The sequence below is a fragment of the Athene noctua genome, chromosome 1 (genome assembly GCF_965140245.1).
Source record: "Athene noctua chromosome 1, bAthNoc1.hap1.1, whole genome shotgun sequence".
In the NCBI taxonomy this organism is placed as follows: domain Eukaryota; kingdom Metazoa; phylum Chordata; class Aves; order Strigiformes; family Strigidae; genus Athene; species Athene noctua.
In genome coordinates, this window is record NC_134037.1 from 99935467 (window position 1) to 99954492 (window position 19026).

Consider the following 19026-nt stretch of genomic DNA (forward strand, 5'->3'; position numbering starts at 1 on the left):
TAGAGCTACAACCCAATTAGTCCGTAGCACTGCAGGAGGATTACTGATCCTAGAAGCAGGCCCTGGCATGTGTTCCTGCTGAAGTTTGTAAGATTCCAGCAGGCACACTCCTCTAGCCTTTCCAAGTACCTTGGGATGGCCACCCTGCCTTTAAGCCACCCCGTTCTGTCCCTACCACAAGCCTGATAAAGGTGCATTCCACCTCCTCCTCCAGACCATTGATAAAGACATAAAAAAAAGGAAGTAGGTCACAGCAAACCCTTGAGGAGCTCCAGTTTTAACTGCTGTTCAAGCAGAGTATTAACCATTAGCCACCCTTTGAGGTGACTCTTCAACCAGTTTTCACTTGTCTAGTCATCCTCCCATTCAGACCAAAAAAAGAGTATGCTGTGAGACACTGTGAAAAGCTTTGCTAAGGTCGAAGTAAAGAAAACATCCACTACTGCCCTCAGCTAAAGACCTAGTCATTTGACAGAAGGCAGTCAGTTGGTCAAGCATGACTTACCATTGGTAAAGCCATGCTGACTATTTTCAATCACTTTCTTCTTCAAGGGCCCAGAAACGTTTTGCTACAGGTTGATATAAACTACTCATTGATAGTGCTATCCAAGTAAAACAGTATTTTAAGCTTTTATCAAGCGACACAAAGTTTTATTCGTTATATAACATAGCAAGGATGCCTGAAACAGTGAACAGAAACCATCTCTAGGCTTCAATAATTTGCCGAATACAAATGTTCCAAAGCCTAAATATAAGAATTCTGCGCATATAAGCAGGTCTCAACAAGTGAACACAGCCGTCAAGCAATTGAGTTTCTGGCTAATTTTCAAGGTATCTGGCAACAAGACAGTAATAACAGAGGTATAAAAGGAAGAATTTGATGCTCATAACTCTACCTAAAACTTATTACAGAAACTGGTGACTGAGAAAGGGAAGAGAACAGAGTGGAAAATAATAGCAAAATGGACAAGAAAACTTAAACAAGTTTCATTATCATGTTAGAAAGAATTTCTGAAATTTGGATTGCTTACATCTTTTGAGATGGTTTTAATTTCTCCCAGACTGTATTGAAAGAAAATCCACCTTACTGAGACCTCTGAACTTTAACAAATTCAGGAACTCCTGGACACAAAGGACAGTCAGTGTCTGACAAACAATTGCAAACTCTAGACTCTACCAGTAATGAAACTACTCATGTTTCACCCAAAATACTTCAGCCCCTTTGCAGCTCCACAAAACTTATGCTTGAAGCAGGGAGCAGATAAAATACTCTAGCTCCACATTAAGCGGTGAACAATGCCAACATCACAGTAGATGAGCAGAGGCAGTCCTCTTATCCCCTAAGGAAATTTGCAAACGTGACAAAAAGCACAGAAAAACAGCTTGACTCGCTCAGGAACTCTGACAAACTCCTTACCATGACCTTTGCTATGTAAAGTTTTGGTTTCTGCTGTATTCTCATGTGTCTACAGAATGAAGATACCCTTGTCAGCAAGTGCTGATACTTAATTAAACCAGAATGACTGCTGTGAAGGGAGTCATATCAACATCTGTAGCAGGCTATGCATTTGGGGAAAAGCCAAAAGAGGAGACGGGCAATTTTTAATTTAGTTATAATAGAGGTTTTAATGTCAATATTTAATTGCATGTTCTTTTGCTTTAGGATTGCAATACGGCTGGTGTCACTGCTAATACTGTCACAGTTATGTGACTTCCAGTACAGTCTTCTCTTCATCAGCAGTAACATTCTAAGTAAATTTAGGACTTCCACTCACAAGACAGGTCATCAGGTATCCAAACCATTAGTGTTAAGAACCAATGTTAATAACCACACCTTAAAAGAACCTCCATTGAGACATCTCAAGGTGCAGCCTTACAAGAAGTTAGGCTAAACTAAACTGATACCTGCCGTAAACCTACCTCCTGCCATGCGTAGTTTCTACTCCAACTTTGGCATCAGTTGTTGCTCTCATAACCTCATGCAGCAAGCTGAATCAAAAAGCTAAAAAGAAAATTAATCTCAGCAATAGATACCCAATATACAGATATCACATAACGCTCTCTCACCATGAGATGAGACACTGCCAACTATCAGCATGAAGAGGAAGAGGAACACATGGTCAGAAGCAGAAGACTGCAGAAATACAGCAGCACTAACATATTTAGGTAATTATACAAGAACCTCTTCCATAACAAAACAGCCGGGATTATGAGTGAGTTCCAGAAGCAAATGCCTAACTGCATGCAGAGGCCTAACAAGAACTCTCTTTTCAGTAATTGTATCAATATTGAAAAGTGGTGAAAACACCCAAATTATTCCAAGGACCTTTAACTAAAAAGATGAATACCAGATGTTCACCAACTAGGTAGCACGTAGCAGAAAGCTGTTTGGGTAGAGGGAACAAACTGCCCATAAGGAAGAAGCAAAACCAAAGATACATTGTGTACATTAGCTGAGCCAGCTTCCAAGATGTTATATCCACTGTTTTTCAAAAGCTGCAAAGAAATAACAATAGGGTGTGGCTGACAAAGGAAGCAGATGTACCTAGTGCACAGCACTCTCACTGAGGTATATGATTTAATGACTAGAAACTAACATAGAAAGAATTCAGAATTAAAAACTCAGCTTCAACTGAATTCCATGCTATCTACTTTACCAGTGCTGAGTTTACCCTTCTCCTGTCTCTAGGGTTTTGAAGCTACTAGCCTTTGTCAGTTGAACCAAACAAACTTTTACTGCTTTTTCTCCTATTAATGGAAAAATTACTCTGGGTCACATCATCCCACTCTAATTTTCCTTTCCTTCTCTGAACATGGCAGTTTAGTCCAAATATTTCCTTTCCATCAGTCAAAGACCTTCTAGGAATCTTTGCTTCCTCAGTGACAGGGATTCAAGTCTACCAATTCTATGACACCTTAAATTCATAATAAGAATAGACCGTGCCGTGCACTAAGCTTTCCTCTATCTGCAGAACATTTCACACAGTTCAGGGTGAAAAAAACCCAACAGTTACACATAGCTCAGGAAACAACACTATAAACTAAATCATCTCCCATTCCCCTCCAACCCTTCTCACGAAGGAACATAATAGGAGAAAACAAACTCAAAGAAACCAGACATCAACAAAAATCAGGAAAGAGAATGAGGACTAATATAAAGGAGCTCCTCCCCATCTCACCCAGCAATAGAGATGTCAGTGGTCAACTCATTATTGTTCATTTTTACTCATGCCAGTATCAAAGAGTCATGATATCTCTGAAAGGCAAATAATTCCCGTAGGTTAGTGGCAGAGAGCACAACCTGGTAATAAAAAGTTGCATAGCTGCTGATAAAAATCATTCACACGGTGAACAGATGAATGAACGAAACACAGAACCCTGTGATGAGAGAGTAAGGAAGAATACTGCTCGATGAATAGCATGCTCTGCCTACTCAAGTATTCTCTGGATTAGCTTAAGTCTTCAGTGAATTTATGAATCAGTTCTTTAGAAAGCACTGTCATTTTCTTCCTTACTGTACTGGGTTTGTGTGGAAAGGTTTTGGTAACGGGGAGGGCAGCTACAAGGGTGGCTTCTGTGAGAAGCTGCTAGAAGCTTCCCCTATAACCGGATGGAGCCAATGCCAGCCAGCCACAAGATGGACCTACCGCTGGCCAAGGCCGAGCCCACCAGGGACAGTGGTAGCACCTCTGGAATAACATATTTAAGAAGGAGAAAAAGTTGCTGTGCAACAGCAATTGTAGCCAGAGAGAGGAGTGAGAACGTGTGAGAGAAACAACTCTGCAGACCCCAAGGTCAGTGAAGAAGGAGGGGGAGGAGGTGCTCCATGCACCAGAGCAGAGATTCCCCTGCAGCCCGTGGTGCAGCCCATGCTGGGGCAGGTGGGTGCCCAGAGGAGGCTGTGACCCCGTGGGAAGCCCACGCTGGAGCAGGCTCCTGGCTGGACCTGTGACCCCATGGAGAGAGGAGCCCACACTGGAGCAGGTTTGCTGGCAGGACGTGTAACCCCATGGGGGACCCACACTGGAGCAGTCTGTTCCTGAAGGACTGCACCCTGTGGGAGGGACCCACGCTGGAGCAGTTCATGAAGAACTGCAGCCTTTAGGAAGGACTCGTGTTGGAGAAGTTCATGGAGGACTGTCTCCCGTGGGAGGGACCCCACACTGGAGCAGGAGAAGAATTTGAGGAGTGCTCTCTCAAGGAGGAAGGAGCAGCAGAGACAACCTGTGATGAACTGACCATAAAACCCATTCCCCATCCCCCTGCACTGCTCAGGGAGGGTGAAGAGGTAGAGAAAATCAGGAGAAAAGTTAAGCCCAAGAAGAAGGGAGGGGGGGGGAAAGGCATTTTTAAGATAAGATTTTTATTTCTCATTATCCTACTCTGATTTTATTGGCAATAAATTAAACTAAATTTCCCCAAGTTGAGCTTCTTTTGCCCATGACAGTTAACTGGCAAGTGATCTCTCCCTGTCCTTAATCTTGACAACTTCTGTTGTATTTTCTCTCTCCTGTCCAGCTGAGGAGTGATAAGAGCAGCTTTGGTGGGTACCTGGCATCCAGCCAAGGTCAACCCACAACATTAAGAACACCATTTTTTGTTTCCTCCCCTGCTTGATTTCAGTTTCTCTCCTGTAGTAACAGCAGACTTTGACCCAAGGAAAGGAGAAAATAAGCACTAAGTTAAAAGAATCAACAGTTCTGAAATTGCAACAAAATAACCTGTGCAGAATACAGTTTGCTCACATATAGTTCAGGATCACTTTTGTACCAGTGACAGCTTAAGATGATTACTAAAAAGACACTAAATAGCAGAAAAGGATGGTGGAGATTCCAGTACAGTGTTCTAGGACCATCACTTACTTTAGAAAGGCTTCAAGCACAAATCTGACAATTCTTAACAGAGCTAAACTTCACCTCTGCTTTGTATGCAAGAGCTTCTGTTTTAATCAATGCTTCAATAAATAAACAAGACCTATGGAAGAAGGTACAATATGGAGAGACATATTAAGAAATTTTCCACATTAGCTTTGTAATCTTTGTGAACCTGACAACATGATTGTGTTTCAAGTCTGGACAGACACTAAGACACCTTTCAAAAAAAAGTTAGTTACTTCAGTTATGGAATTGCTACCCCGAGTTTTCGTTTATACAAAACATGTTCAAATCTGGTAACCCTGAAAAAAACAAAACAAGAGTGATAAAAGATCACTTGAAGTAGTAACTTACTAGTACTTTTTCTAGATGAAGCCCTATTTTCCCTCTCGACAGATTCAGAAATACAGAAAACTTCAAATTGAAAATAGCATGGTCATTAAATTTATCTAAAAACGTACAGTATTTCTCAAGGAAAATATTTTACAAACATCAATCAATGAAGAGTGTAAAGAATACAATTTCAGAGTACTTTCCCCACTGACATTTTTCTGACCATGTTGAATTCTATTCCTTGCCATTGGCAACAGCAGCACACAAGCTCATTTGAAGGATCTTGAACTATACTGGAATTTTATTTCTTCTTCTCTGACTAAGTCAAACCCCATTTCACTTCATGTTAAAAAAACAATATCAGAAGTTGTTTTGACAGTCTGTAACCTTATCCCCTTCCCTCCAAAAAGCAGATTATTTTAAATTGACATCATTCATTTTTTTCTTTAAATTAGAACAATACTGCAAGAATAGTCAAAACCACATAGTAAGCCATTATGGTTAACAACAGCTACTATTTTGAGTTCATTAAATATTTTAGAGAAGTTCTTCTCTGGCCTAGAATTCCTTGTGTTTGGTCCTTTCTAGTTAAAGGGAGAAGTCATCCTACTGGACTTAATGTTACAAGCTAGATATTTATCTTCAGCAGCGCTTAACCTCCATCACTCTTACACTCAAATATAGTAATAAAACACATAGAAGCATAGACCTGGTTCAGCGTAAGGAAAACAGAAATGAAAAATTCTACTGTTTACTATGATATAAAAGTAGGATACAAACACCAGTGTCACTATGGCAGAATCCTAACAATGCTTTTCTTCCACATCCCACATCAGCATTATTATTATTTCAATTTTAAAACACAAGTAAATGTTAGAGCTCCCAAGGCCTTCCTGCAGAGAAGGCTGCACAGCTATCTGATTCTAGCAAACACTGTGGAAAAAGTCCCACAAAACAAGTAATTGCTATTAAAGTATCTTCTAAATGACCAATAGCCTATCAACTTCTAGGTTATCTTTTAAACAGCAGTTCGAATTGCAGTGCACTTATGGAAGATTTATAGAACAGGTTTCACACAACCCCTTCTCCCTAGCTTTAGCTACTGTTTTCATAAAACTGTTTTAACTTTACTTATAAAACCCCTATTATTCGAAGTTTTACACGCAACCTTATACTAGTTAAGAAAAAGTGCTCCTCAGAGTAACACTATCAGCTACAACCTAGACTTTGGATGTTTCTAATAAATTCATCTGCCAGCCTAAGCAATCAGTAAGTAAAAGCACAGGGAAGACATCTCAGTGAAAAGGAAAAGTGAAACAAAAAATCCTTTGCTGTAACATGTCCCCTGGAAAAGCGGTAAAGACACAGAAAACACAACAAGCTAGCAAATGGACAAGCATTACATCTGAGGAGTCACTTTGATACACCTGTAGGTAGTAGTCCCACATTTACTGGATAACACTCACTAAAAACACCTGTAAATCCCACCTGTAATTAGATATTGTTAATAACCTCCTTAGAAGGGTCACTTCAGTTCTTACCGACATCACCCCAATTGAGATGTTCATGAGTCTTAACAGACTGTACTGTTCACTGGGGCTCTATTGAGACAGATGGAGCTCCTTTGCCTTCAAAGATGCAGGACAGATCACTAGCTAGAGGAGTCAACAGACTCTGTTAGGTCTGGATTCAAGTTTTACAACAGCCAAAGAAAAGTACTTCACATTTGTTTTGAACACACACACACTAACGAAGAGCACCCCTTTCTTGAAAAATCAGCTATAAACAATTTTTCTCAAATGTCCCAGAGAGAATCAACATTAAACAGTGCCTGCAACTAGTACCATATCTCAAGTGAGGTCTTGGGCACAAACTGGTACACAGAGTACTTTTTGACCAGGATGAGATTTTCCTGTTGGGAACTAGAACAAATAAAGTATTTTATTACTGTGCTACGGAAATGGAAAGCAGGAGCAAAAAGGACACAGCAAAACTGAGTAACATCTGTGCTAGATTCACCTTTCATACCTTTATAGAAACTCCGTAAAGTCAGTGCTTTGAGTATAGGCCCACTTAAATAGAAGCAAAAGGAATAATTTCTTTGGCTTTATACACTGAAAACAGACCTCTCGGAACTCAGCCTGCAGTACCACATAGCTTCAATGCAGTACTTCTCATATGAAAAGTTTCAAAGCAGTTCAGAGTTTCTGCAGCTTTTCAAGGTCACAAGGGCAATCACAAACACAAGTCCCACCCCCCTCCAATTCCTAATCCACCACCCTCAAAATCCAACCTAGCTGTACTCCAGAGACTTCAATACATCATTTTCAAACCCTCATTCACTTGTCTCCTAGAATTATGGCCCAAAACTATCATTTTGTACTACAAAAGTGTGTATTATGAAAGGCTACAATATACATCAACTGCTACTTTAGACCCATCTATGTTTATTTGGAGGTGGTTTAATTATCATGTTGGATACTCTCAAGAATTTTATCTATCCTATCCTTAAGTAGCAGCTGTTAGCAACATAATTTCCTACTTCTAGATATGTTGCCTGAAATGTTAAGGAGATAAATATTTTTAACTCTCCTGGAAGAAATTTGAAGTAGTTGTAAACATAAGGCAACAGTAAAATGAGATAGCATTTGTGGAAAATAAATAACACAACCTTAGGAAGACAAGCTACAGCATGTGTTGTTCCCCCCCTCAAGTTTTACAGAAACTGGCCACAATTCAGAAGTTAACAGAAGGATAAATATTTCAGAGATCATCAGAGTTTGTGGAAACGAACAGTCAGACCAAGGAGATATATCCAAACTAGTGTCTCCTGAGAACAAATGCAGCAGGAGCTCAGCTATGTTACCAAAAAACAACTTCCCATACAGGACAGCAGGACAGACAATGCCCCAAACACATGAAAATACTTTCAGAGCTCACAATACAGTATACCCAGAAAAATCCAACCACAAGACACAAAGCCACAGGAAGTCAGGCTTCATAACCTGTTGCTCACACAGCTAGTTTCATTCTTGATTAACTGAAGCAAAACCATGAAAGAACTTCTTTCCAGAATTTATTCTAGTTTTAACACCAGTCATTTTCACACACAATTTTGAAACTAGAGACAATAATTTGGGAACAGAGATTCAGCTGCCAGTCAAGATAAACAAATAATCCTTACTCAGGGAGCATCAGGACAATTTCTGCAGCCCTGACAACAGCACTTCAGAGGCAGAAGTCAGAATCCAGTCCCCCACATGGCTCAACACCCTCTGCAATGCTCCAAGGTGTCTTTTAGAGACCTAGTCGGTACCTCTGTATTAGCACTTTGGTTTGGATCAGGAAAGCACTTCTGAAGTAAATCTGAGTCACCATACTTGCTGTGCTTTGGTTCAGATCTCAAGTTTCTGAACACATGATCTGGACATCTCTTATATTAACCTAAACGAAAAGTATGGAAAAACACCTAATACCCAGTAATGTCTGGTGTATACTCAGTCCACAGAACCAGACTACTACTAGTCTAAAATAAAGGCCCACAAAGTGCACACACAGTGAATGCTGGGTCTGCCGAATTTATAGCTTCACTCTACAATCTTCAATTGCATCATACTGCTTGCTAATGTAAATATAATCAATGTGGCAGATGCTGCCCATTCATTTAATAAAGCCTCAAGCAGCAGTAACTAAACCCATAGACTTAAGGTGCCAAGGCACACCTCATTGGCCCTGAAACCGAGGGCTGCACTGAATCTGAGTGTTCCTTTTCCTGGAGGAACTACAGCAGCAGTATTGCATCACTTGCCCACTTTTGCTTCCACCCCTTTACAGTTAGGAGTATCAAAAGCTAGTGGGATACACCTAGAAAAGTTCTCTGCACAAAGTCAAAAAACCCAAGATCTACACACTTCAGGCATCATGAACATTTACTGTTCTGTAAAACTTTTTCAGTAACACTGAAAACCCAACTCAATAACCCACACCAATGGCTCCACTAGCTGGTGATAGGAAAGGATGAGCAGCATGTGCTTGATAATGCTTTATATTACTTGCATATCAGCTTAACCAACAAAGCTGCCCAGAAAATAGGGGGGGGTTTTGTTTTTGAATAAGCTGACCAACATAATATTCATTGTTTCAGTTTTCCACTTGAATCAAAATATCTGTTCTTTACAAATAGTTCTATCATTTGGGACTTGTTCTCTCCAGTCACCAATTTTTCTTTTGTTATACAAAATTTTAAATACAAAACCATGAGTTTTGAACAAATAATACCTGGCTTTAGTAGGACAGATGAGCTGGTAGGAACAGGCCAAAGCAGTACTGCATGAACAAATTACAATAAAGCATTACCTCCTCTACTCAACAAACCATCATCTTACTTCATTACCTCCTTGATAAAAACAATTCCTTCATATAGTAACAGTGTAGAGCCATGTTTGCTCTACATTCAGTGAATGGCAACTTTCTACACTGGGGTGCAGATGCAGAAGTAAGATTATTGAAGATTTATTTTAACATACTAATTCCCCAAAAACTGCAAAGACTGATACTTTCCTTTGTGACTTAACTGGAAGCTTCTGGTCACTGACTTGTTATTACCACGTATGCTAAGGAGCCATCTTAAACTCTCCAGTCACCTAGTCTGAAACATTCTTAATCAATGTTTTTGAGCTGAATTCCTGTTAACTCCTGTGAAAACAGATTTAAGCATTTAGTTGTACTATTTATTTGAAAGAAAAATCAAAAGGTTATTTCCCATCAAAGATGCAAAAACCTACAGCATGAGATAGTAATGTAATAACATCATAAAATGTCATATTCATGTTAATGCGAAACTAATGGTGCATGGGGAAAATAAAGAGTTGTGGGTGACTTACTTTTCCTAGCAGAAAAATACCTGGGCCAATTAATTTCCTCTGAAATTCTAGGAAAGGCTCTTGTCTGATGAGATATGGGGTTTTCCATTCTATCATTTTCTACAATAAAACATCTTTGTGCCTTGTCTCCCAATGTAGGTTTTCCTAAGAGCTGGGAGACCAATCTAACCTACACTCACTGGCAACCCTTGTTTCATGATGCCAATTATGTCTCAAGAAGTTGAGATGAGCTGAACTGCCCGACACTAGCTCAGTTATTTCTCACCATATCATGCAAAGCTTAACAGACAATTTTCTTTTGGCATGACACTCATTAATTCTTCAGAACTTTTATGTGGCTTTAGCATGATACAGATACAAATTTGTACAAGATTTATTTGCCAAATTTTAAGCAGTTTGACCAGTATCCCATGCCGCCCAAGACTGAAATTTATCAGCCAAATACCTGGGGACTTTGCAAGGTCATCTGTTAGAAAAACAGTTTTGATGACCTTTTCAGAAACACAACATCCTTATTCTTGCACCAGGGACATATCTTCCATTGTCCCTGCAAATAAATTCTCTTTTCTAGGCCTTTATAGTCTGATGTTATTTAAACTTGTGTAGCTTTTTTAAAATTAAGAACCTGCAATGACTTGTCCAGATTTTGAAATTAAATTCTCTGAAAATTATATGCATACTAGATACGCTGAAGACCAGGGCTAAACCAGGCCCCTCTTAAAGTTTCATAAAAAATTTATCCTACATTCACTGTAAACAGACAGTGAGAAGGAAGAAGCCACAGTTCACACCCTGTACATCTGTAGAAGCCAAACCTTGAAGAGGATTGAGCATAAACAACTGAATCACAGAATGAAAAAAGTGATAAATAGGGAAGGAGCCAAGATAGCAAAAATTGTTACTTTAACAGTTTTCCAAAGAAATCACCATTGCTTTCGTCCAATTTACTGAGAAGATCAATATTCAAATCAAATCACTTGGGTTGCTAAAAGGCCCAAGATCTGAAGGATGCTTCTTCATTTTCTCAGAGAAGAGAAACACTAATGCAGCACTGAACTCAGAGGTATGAGAAAACTTGTTGGACAAGGTCGCAAGAATTAAAAACCCACTAGAAAAAAGAGCATACTTGATACAATTAAAGTGGTGGACAGAAAGAATCAATATTAGAGAAAAACAACTATGGACACCAAGATAGGCATGACCTGTTACAATAATCACTCTCCACAATTCACACATGGAGTCTAGACCTTGGATTCTTTCACAAAGGCCTTCCCATTCACTAGGAAGAGATTGTGCTTGCAAAAACCAGTGGTTAGCTACCTATCTTCCAGCACTGGCCAGAGAAGAAGAGCTATTACTAAGCTACAGCAACAGGCCTATGTGGCAGATTTAAGCTTTTCTACTTGACTGATGATCCAAGACAGTAGAAAATGATCTTTTTTTTTTGAGAGAGAAAAAAAAACCACAAACCAAACCAAACAAAACAATCAAACAAAAAAAACCAAACACAAACAAAAAAAAACATAGACACACCCCCCAGGAACATTATGGTAGCATTTAGCTAGGTGTGCTGCCATTTGCTTCAGTCAAGATTGATCGTACTCTCTGAACATTGCTCTACGCGGAACCTGATCCCTTGCCACAGTCTAAGTAAACCCTGCTCCAGAGAGTGATAATCATTACTGCAATACAAATACTTCACAAACACAGATTTTTACACCCAGTATTAAGAGTGGATTTTTACTGCCTTTCTCCTTCTGTAATACAGAGGCAACGTTTCATGCAAGAAATACTTACTACTCTCAATTGCCCTTTCCAAGAGCAGTAGTTCTTGACTACTGAGCACCTTAAAAGACTGTGTTCAACACAGAGATTTGACAAGCTTTAATTTCAGTTGCAATGGGTTTATATTTCTGCAAGACAGGGTTTCAAGTCTAGTAAGCAGCACACATCAGTGATCACCATTCGAAAAGTTTAAATGAACAGTGATAACGGCACACCAGAGACAAGAAGGGAACTGGATTATCCAGAAAAACTACTATTAAGACTACTCTCTGCTTTCTCTACTTCCCTACCTAAGTGACCATCTCACAGCTACCGCAATAAAAGCGGAACTGGGTTCTACACACTCTCTATGCAGCCCTCCACACTACATAAATCCTGTTTCCCTCATCTTGATGTTAGGTGCCTGAAATCACTACCCCATATAACAATGTCTTCTAAATATCTGTGCAGAACAAGAAATGAGGGGCTGTGTAAACAAATGATACATACTATCACAAACCCGCAGAACATGGGATACACAATGTGCAATTTTTTCTCATTTCCACCTGAGCCCAACAGCTTTCCATTCTAAACAGATCATCTTTTCACAGATCTCATCCTCAAATGTTTATGCACTAACCCTCTTTCAAACACAAGCATACATCCGGTACAAAAGACTTCATACCTTCTGGATATGTGCACTCACTGAAGTGTTATGCTATACATAACATACAGAATAAATATATGACACATACGAGCCCACTCATACATGGGGCTCGTCTACACACATTAAGTGCTTTTAGCTAGCTGCTGACCTGTCAACACTATTACGGGTGCTAGTTTCATCAAAAGTTTACCCTTAAAGTTAATGGGCAATTTACCCACTGGAACAAACAGAACAAAATACACACCTTAACAGAAACCCCTTGACTATTCTGTAGCCTCCTTCAATCTGGTAATATTTGTAACAGTCACAAATTGCTTCATCTTCATTCACTTTTTTTTAGTTTCCACTGACTGTCACATATAAAATACTTCCCTCCATAGCAAGAGGAGCAAAGAATCCCCACAGCCTCCCACCTGCTCAGGACACACCCAAGGGACCCCAGATGGAGTTTGTCATCTCTCCCCGACACCATTTCAACTTTTCATAGCCTCAGCCAAAAAAGTCTGCCTACTCTCTCCACACACCGACAAGAGTTCCCACTAAGCAATATGAAAACTCTAGTTTCCCTTTTGCACAAATACCATTCCCCTGATACACACATGTATACATAGCCTAACACAATCTTCACCCTGTGTATGCATAATCCCCACAAATTCATGCTTTTTAAGTGCACACAAACCTTTCAAAGACTCTGCCATTCATTCCTACTTCTAAATATGCACCCAAACCCCTCCACATCCTTATAATCCATGGTAATCCCCGGAATTTTACCCACAAGAAGAGCACATTTATGCCCTTGTAAACAGAAGTTTACGCTGCCCAACACCCATAACAAATATAGATACCTACAGTCTAAGGCTCCCTAGGACGTGCACAGACTTTTCTCCAAACACTGCTATCATGACCCTAACATGTAGCATTTGATACATCTCTTTTAATTTGTATCCCATAGCTCAAACAACAAATATCCAGCCTTTCCATTTCATCACTGGTGAGAGGTCAATTCACAGCTCCCTCAGGTTCCCAGGACACACACCATGTTGCTTGCTGCCCTAGACCATCTCAACACACAAGAAACAGGCCTCACAGAGCTGGTAACAGCCAAGCATCTCTCCCAACTCCCAGTGTGAGCGGCAGACTTACAGACAGTAAGAACATGCATGCCTTCCTGTCCACATACCATCTCATATTACACATGAAGGTCTCGCACATTAAGTCTAACCACACTGGCCACCAAACAAGTTCAGAACCTTGAAGCAACCTGTTACCACTGTGCCTGTAAGTTGTACATAGGCTTACCACTCAAAGCCTCTCTCCTCCACAGCACTTGAAAACCAGCCAATTTATCACCTTACTTCTCACAACACACACAAGATTGTTTACCTATCACTCCTAAATTCACAGGCCTTCATGTACCCACCACTCCTAAATACATGCGGTTACACCCACCATCTGCATCCCCGTGTTATAAACATATCCCTCAACCTACCACAACACACAAAACAACACACACGCAGATTTTTCCAGCTGACTCTAGCCCATCAAAATGAGTCTCTCCCTACGACTAGCTACAAATCACAGGAGACGTATATCCACGTTTATATCCACGGGGTTCGCAGAGCCAGCAAGCTCTAAACTACACGAGAACTGCCTTCCACTTCTTTCCCCGTCCACGCTGAAGGCGCCCGGGCACTGCCCATCTGTCTGTGACTTCACTCCCTCCGCACACCATCAGCCCGTCACAAGCACCCAGGCCTAACGACAGCTTCTCCCTCCAACACCAGGGCCGTGCCCGCAGCTCGCCACCTCCCACCACCCCACCCCGTCGGTAAACACCGGGCCCCGCCGGCCCCGGCCCGCCACTCCCCCCGGCCCCAGCCAATACACGTGCACAGGCCCGGCCCCGCCAGCCGTCCCCTAACCCCGCTCCGCACGCGGCTCCCGGCACGCCGGCCCCCTCCGGCCCCCTTCCCGCCCCACACAGCGCCACCCACACGGGGCTCGGCCCGCCGGCTCCCCCACGCCGCAAGCAGCGGCCGCCGTGCGGGGCCCTGAGCCGCCGGGGTCCCCGTCGCCGCCCCGGCCCACAGAGGGCGGGCCCGCCGGCCCCCAGTCCCAGCTACAACCGGCGGGCTTGGCTTCCCCGCCACTTCCTCGCCGGCCCTCGCCCGGGCGCCCCGCCGGGAGGCCGTATCAGCGCGGCCCCCGGCCCCCTCTTCTCCGCCGGCGGGAGGAGGCGGAGGCCGGGCCTGCGCGGCGCCTGCTCGCTCCCCGGGGACGCACACGCAGCAGGCCTCGCCCGCCGCCCCCCCGGCCCCCCGGAGCAGGCCGGCGCTGCCAGTCCCCGCTCCCCACGGCAGGCGCGCGCCCAGGCCCGGCCCGGCCTCTCGGCTCCTTCCCCCTCTCCGCCCGCCTCGGCCCGGCCACAAACTGCTCGCCCGCGCCCCGCGGCCGGCCCTGCCCCCCTCTACCTGTCGGCGGACGAGCGCCGGCGTCCCCCGGCGTCCGGGCCCCAGGCGGCCCTTGCAGCGCCCGGGTCGGGTGAGGCGGGGGGTGGAGGGGGAGGGCCTGGCTGAGCCTCAGGCGCGGGCCGCCCCGCGCTGGCCGCCGCCGGCCGCAGTCACCGCCCGCTCGCGCACTCCGAGCGCCGCCAGCAGCGCCGACATGTTGGGAGCCCCTGTCCCAAAGGCCGCCGCTAGGCCCGCCCTCCCCACCGCCCACGTCAGAGCGCTCCGGGAGGGGCGGGCGGGGCAACGGCGCCCGGCCCCGCCCCCTCGCGCCGCTGCCTTTCCCGGCCGGGCCGCCTCGCGTCCTTCCCAGCCTACTGGCTGCCGCTGCCGTCGCTCACCCCGCCCCGCCCTCTCCCGGTGGCCATTGGCCGTCCGCCTCGCCGGCTCTACCCTTCCTCAGTGTCATTGGCCGATCCGTTCGCCGCTCACCCGCCAGCCCCGCCCAGAGGCTTTTTCTTGATTGGACCTTTCCCCTCTGCTTTGGTAACTACTGGTTGCGGCTCTTGTCAATCAAGGCGCCAGAGCACGGACTCTTTCTTTCATCGCACTTTTTTTTTTTTTTTTTTTTAATCCGGCCTCGCAGCCTGGGCAGGACTGACGGAAGCGGCTGTCAGCGAGCGCCCTTGCCCCTCCCCGCCTCCCTCCCCCCGCCACAGCCTTTCCCTCCCGGCGCGGTTTGCCTGCAGGCCATTGGCTGTCAGCGCCGTCAGTCCCGGAGCCTCTCTCGCCCCGGCCGCCGCTTCGCGAAATGGGCGTGAACCGGCCGGTGGGTGCCTTCTCCTGATTGGCCGCCGCCCCTGCCAATAAAGCAGGGCCGGCGGGCCCCGGCGGAGCCGCAGCGCGCGTCCCGGCCCGCGCGCCGCTCCGCACGGCGATTGGTCGCGGGGCTGCGGGGAGGGAGAGAGGCGCGCGGCCCCGGCGCGTCCCACGGGGGGCGGGGAGGAGTACCCGTATGTTCGCGCGATGACATCACCGCCAGCCAATCAGGGAGCGCGAGGCCGGTCTCCTGGTCGCGGGGGGGCGGGTCCTCGCGCCCGCCTGCGGGAGCCGTTGCGCCTCACGCGTGCGGGGAGGGCGGCGGCGGGTGCCGGCTGGGTGGGAGGAGCGGCCGCTCTTACCACAGTAAAGAGTGAGGGCGGAGGTGTCCCGCTCCTCGGCTTCCCCGAGCGCTGGCGAGGCCGAGCGCCGTGGCCCGCCTCAGGGGACGGACGGCCCCTCCTGGGTGCCCGAGGTAGGCTGCTGACAACGCCCCGCCTGGAAAGTAACGGCGGGGCGCCGGTGGCTGCTGGTCTCAGCCGTCGGCCCCCCCGGCTCCAGCGGGATCGTCGCCGGGGGGGGCTGCAATTAACCCCCCGCCGGCACTCACTACCCTTTAGGCTCTTTTTGGCCCCCAAACAAAAACGCTTATTCAGGAAGGAACGTGAAAATCTGCCAGATGCTCCGTGATCCCTGGCTATTCCCATCTTTATCCATCAACGGGCTGAAGCCAGCTGGGGTTCATCTCCGAAGAGATGCCTTGCTCCGTACGGCAGCTCTGTTGGCTGCGGTTAGTCTTCCCTGTAAACGAAATTACGGAGAAGCGGTGTCCTTGTCTTGCACTCCCCCGAACTTTAATGTACCGTCCGTGCGAGGGGCATACAAATCCCCACACGACAGCCTGCTGATGCCCTCGTCCCCTTAGGCTGCCGTGTTTCCTCCCCACATCCGTACACATCACTGTGAATGGACGCTTTCCGTATGCAGGACTTGAGATCATAGCTTGAAACACAGTTTATGTAGCATTTTTATATATCCATCTGCCTTTTCTGGAGTGTTTTCGGAGGAGCCGGCCCTGAAAAAGATGGGAACTTTCCCTTCTGGAGTTGGTGTTCTCTCCCTGTTTTAGGCACGCTGTGGCATTACTTTTCCTGGCTCTCCAGAGTTATGCCCACACTACCCAAAATACTGTGCAGCTTTTAGCTTTAAGGTCATCAGCACCACCACTCACATTAGAAAATCATTGCACAGAGCTCTGGAGGCACTTCGACCTCAGGTAACTGATGAAACTGCAGCTCTAAGCACTGAATCTTTGCTTTTTGTGGGTTCAAGTGCATCTACTCCTCAACGAGATGGGAAATGTCACTCCAGCATGACGGTGCTGCTTCCCACAGCTCTGCCAGTTGACAGAGTTGACTAAGAATGAAACCTAGATTGCCTCAGCACTCGTGAGCAAGTTCAGGAACAGCAGAACACAGACTGTGCTTAGCCTCCTGTCACAGAAAACTTGCTCATAGACAGGCTAATTTGAGGGCCCAGACCCAGCTGCCAATCAACCTAGTTAACTTTGCAGTGTCCACATGATCTGGGACTCAGGATACTTCTATATATCTAGCTAGGGATTTTTTTTTTTTTTTTTTTTTGGCCTTTCTCCAGGCTTGTATCTCGTAGCTATTTAAACATAATTCATATTATTAAAGCAATGACAAATCTGGCTAAAAATCGCTATATCTTCTGGTTGATGAATGTAAAATTCGTTCAGCCTAGATACTTCTTGGACTTCTGAAACAGTTTTTATTTCAAGTGATTCACCAGTAATATTTTTTTGTGAGTCTGTCACCCTTTAAAGTAATGGTAAATCTTGCACAGATTTCAGCAGGTACAGAACTGGGCTGTAATTTTATCAGGTCTCTGTTTACACCCTCTACTTTGTTCTTGGCTACCTGCCAGAGAGATACCATAGGTAACATTAGATAATTTTGCTCAGTATGACCAAGGTATACTTAGCTGCTACTGACTCTTCCACCTAATTTACTGTAGCAGCCATTCTTCCCACAGTGACTACTAAAACAAAAATGTACAGGAAATCCGGAGTTAGTCTTTCAATTGTCATTCAAACCTGACCCTACTTTTCTCCTTTTTTCTAGGTTCAACACCTTTGTTCTTAACCCCTTCATTTCACCTTCATCTCTAACTGCATATATGATTTTATAACAAATTTGGAAAAAATAAAATACTTCCTTATCATATCACTTCACTAGCAGTACAACCTTTACAGACTTGACTTCCCCAAATATGACCCTACATTATCTCTAATGTAATAAATTATATACCCTATTGCTTCTCAAATATGACCTGCTTAAATGTTAGAGATTAACTAAAAATCTACACCATGCACACAAGTCCTTACCCCAGCATAAACAGCACATTCCTAATCACTAGAAAATGTGTGTATCTGGCTGGTTTATTTGGGCTAAAACCGAACACTGGCATTGCTCAAGAGGTGTATGTGGCAAGAGGCAAGCAGCACAGTGACAGGCAGCAGAGGCGTTGGGTGAAGTAATAAGTAGGCGAAATAATGGTTGTGTGTGGCAATGTGGAGTTAATGGCTAATCTAGGGATTCTGAGCTTTTTGAGGGCTGGCCCCAGTCAGGCTTTGTGTAAGATTACCAAAGCAGGATATTTGTTTGTGAGAATACATGTGTGTTGGATCGATGGTAATGTGTGCATGTGTGAAAGTATGTGAGTTTTTTAATACATGCAATGTCCATCTGGTTCTAGTGGTGATAAATAACTATGGACTATAGAAATGTTAACCAATAAATGTGAAATCGATTGTACAGGGTAAAGGTAATTCGCAAACAACTTACTCTGATACTGCACTTAAGAGGAATAAAAGTGAATTCTTACCATACATAGTTTTTAAAATTCCCATTTTTTTATGTTCTGTTGTTATTGGTGAACGGATTTGCCCTTTTAGAAGTAGCGGTTGATGAATCTCAGTAATTAAATATGTTTTATGTTCAAATGAATGAGCTGTAAAACAGGTCCTGACAAAGTATCAGTAACTTTGGGAAGCTACTCTATCTGACAGCATTTTCACATCATTATCTCAACCTTTACTTCTGTTTTTGAAAAAGCTGGCTTTTCATCTGAAGCATGAATCTAGTGTTTTAACTGGCCTTCACATGGGTTTGACCACAAGTGGCAAGTGCTCTAGTTTCACAAGAAAACATTCT

At 44.4% G+C, this 19026-nt stretch overlaps 1 protein-coding gene across 6 annotated transcripts in view; it reads right to left on the bottom strand.

Moving 5' to 3' along the window:
* Positions 1–15481, bottom strand: part of PPM1B (protein phosphatase, Mg2+/Mn2+ dependent 1B) — a 62884-nt gene extending 47403 nt beyond the window's left edge. For 3 of the 6 annotated variants that reach the window (XM_074897097.1, XM_074897093.1, XM_074897096.1), the window contains exon 1: positions 14993–15238. The gene's annotated coding sequence lies outside the window, so the exon portion shown is untranslated. Of the gene's footprint in view, positions 1–1920; positions 2004–14992; positions 15239–15460 lie in introns of those variants that run through there. The other 3 variants (XM_074897098.1, XM_074897095.1, XM_074897094.1) reach the window with 3 other exon arrangements.
* Between the last annotated feature and the right edge of the window lie 3545 nt (positions 15482–19026).